This window comes from Mustela lutreola, chromosome 9 (assembly GCF_030435805.1).
Source record: "Mustela lutreola isolate mMusLut2 chromosome 9, mMusLut2.pri, whole genome shotgun sequence".
Classification (NCBI taxonomy): domain Eukaryota; kingdom Metazoa; phylum Chordata; class Mammalia; order Carnivora; family Mustelidae; genus Mustela; species Mustela lutreola.
In genome coordinates, this window is record NC_081298.1 from 20,750,637 (window position 1) to 20,753,688 (window position 3,052).

Below are 3,052 nucleotides of genomic sequence, written 5' to 3' on the forward strand. Positions count from 1 at the left end.
TGCTCTTAACCACCACTGTGCCACTAATTCCTCTCCAAAAACTCATGCCAAAGAGGAGGGCCAGGTTTTATCTGTACTTTTCAGAGAAAGAGCAGAGAGGTTAAGTAATACTTGGAAAGCTGTGCAGCCCACGAGGGGCTGGGTTGACCTTTGAAATCAGGCTCTGAGCTCAGTGACTTTGGGTGGGCCCCTCCCCCCAACTGTCTACCTTTGGAAGTGGCCGTGAGGATTAAATGAAATCATGAGCGAGAAGACATTGGCAAAATAGGATGAGGCAAAATGGAGAATGTCCTGCTTAGTCTCCCTGGGACCCGCCTCCTGTTCTCTCCCCCAGGAGGGGACACCTCCTGCATATTTAACAAGTTAGCCTTTCCCAGAGGAACCCCCAGAGGCCATGGCTAACCCAGAAAGGAAGATGTTTGAATGGTGAGCTTTTAGGCAGACTGGAATGGCGATTTAAACAAAATTTTTATGGACATATTTTTCAACATACCATCATGTTCACCGCTCAAGGGCATGGTTCCGTGGTCTGCTGAGATTCGTGTCACCATCACCACCAGCTAATTTTAGAGCTCTTTTCTACAGCCCCCCAAAGAAAGCCCATACACTTTAGCAATCATTTGGAGCTGACGATGCTTAGCCTGGAAGATGAAGTCGCTCAGACTTGGTTTTGTCGGAAGCGTGGCAGGTCATTGGAGCATGGTGGGGGATTCCCCCCAAACCATACCTCAAACAACTGCCCATTTCTCCCATCAGAAAGCTGTCTATGGGGCACAGTGTCTTCTATTCTCTAGTCTTTAGAAATAATGACATTTTTTTTTTTCCTGTAGAGAGTAGGGCAGGGGCTTCCTGAGGGTTTGGAAAGTAGCTGGTCATTGTGGGAGGGGCCAACGACCCCAAGGAGGATGGTGGAGAAGGAAGTGAGGGTGGGGAAAGGCAGGGCTGGGTCCCACACTTAGCAGCCAGGCTCCCCTCCCCCACCAAATGGATCTTTCAGAATTGTGACTTGGATCGTGTTGTTTTCCTCCTGGAAACTCTCCAATGGCTTCCCTTATTCTTTTGGAGGAAAATCCAGAGTCCTTAGTAGTCTGAAGGCCTCCCAGCTTCATTCCATGCTGTGTTTCCACACACGCTCTTCCTTCCAGCCTCACACGCTGCTTTTCTGTCCCTACTTTGCCTCCATCAGCTTTGGGCAAACACAAAAATGGGCACTCCTGGTAGAACAACTTAAAGAAAAGATTTTGCTCTCTCTGCCTGATGCCTTTTAATAGCACACAACCTATGCAACTGAACCTAGCAGTCCTGCCCTAAATAGGCCAAGCTGCCAACAGGCAAGATGTTGACATCTAGGAGGAGTGGAAAGACTCCACGGGGGGGTTGGGGGGCGTCTCTGAGGGTGGGAATCCCAGCTCTGCTACTGGCCCGCTCTGTGGTCTACGGAGGGTGATTCCATCTAAAAGGTGTGAGTGATCCCCACCTTGGAGGACGGGGAATGCCCTGAAGATATAATGAAATCATTGTTGTGCTGGGCCTGATGGGTGCCCCAGAATCCCACTTCCATTTAACAGAGAATCAGTGATGTCAGCAGCGCATACACATTTTTCCATAAAAACACAAATTTTTGAATGTCTTTTGTCTGCTTCTCCTCACTACAAATGCTCCTCCATTTTTACTAAGCACGCTGGATAAAGCCTAAATGACAGCAGACTCCTAATTTGTGCCCATCCCCTTCCACTCTTACCCCTCCAGTGCCTTCAGGAGTCACAACAAAACATGTTTAAAACCAGATCTGACCATGTCACCCCACACCCCACTGCCTGCTTCAAATTCCTCATCATTCTGTTCTCCGACCAAACGTCAACAGTGAAAGAGCCTTCCAGGTCTGCTCAGTCAATGCTAGGAAGACCCGGCTAATGGCCTGAGATGGCCACAGCTGGTGTTGCCACTATGGGAAATGGCCCAGAGCCCCCAAGGAAACTCACCAAGGGCCCAAGGACAGTCTGGGCTGGTTGTGTGGCTTCCATGCCAGCCTAGAGAGTCATGGGGAAGAACTAATTGCAGCTGAGGATGTGACTTGCTAAAACCTCTAATGGTCTCTGTCCCCTGGCCCAGTGTTCTGCTTTGGGCTCCACGGCTGGACAGGAGAGCTTGGAAAAAGGGAGCCACATCGCGGAACCCAAGCAAGGGTCAGGGAGACAGGCCTCGCAGGGTAGCCGTTCAACAGCGACACCGCGTGGTGGCGACAAGAGCAACAGGCGCCCGATTTTGAGGATCGCACAGGAAGACAAAAGGCTGAGCAGCCTAAGCTGCTCAACAGCGACACGGTGTGTCAGTGGCAGGAACGGCAGCCTAGTGGATGGATTCCCCCCACCCCAACCCGGAGACCCTCTGGGCCTGAAGCAAGACTTGCTCCCTTTGGACTAACTAAACCCCAGACACTCTTGGAAGTGTGGAGTAAGGGGTGTCTCCAAAAAGGGACAACAAGGGTCCCCTGGGTGGTTGAGGGCTCTTGGCTTCAGCTCAGTTCTGATCCCAGCATCCTGAGATCAGCCCTGCAGAGGGTTTCCTGCTCAGTGGGGAGTTGGCTTGGGTTTCTCTCTCCCTCCCCTTCTGTCCCTCCCCTTGCTCTCTCTTTCGAAAATAAATAAATAAATAAATAAATGTAAAAAAAGAGAGAGAGAGAGAGAGAGAGAAAGAAAGGGACATGAGACTTTCTGCCAAGAAGGTGTGTGAGGGCTCAAGAGATTCCGTAGAGGACTGGAGAGAGATGATTTTACCTGAGCGCTGAGCTCATGCTGCAGGGCAGGCTGGGTCCAGCCAATGAAACAAAGAATGAACAAAACCCAAGAAATAATACCATCACACAGAACCGCACAGAAAAAGAAGCGTTTTTTTTTGTTTTGTTTTGTTTTGTTTTTTGCCGGGGGATGGGTATGAAGCACGTTGAGAAATAGCGTGGTAACAACTGGAAAGCGATTCTTGGAGGAAATCTATGTGCCCACTTAGCCCTTGTGGGAAACGCATGACCCCGAAAGTACACACGCCACACACA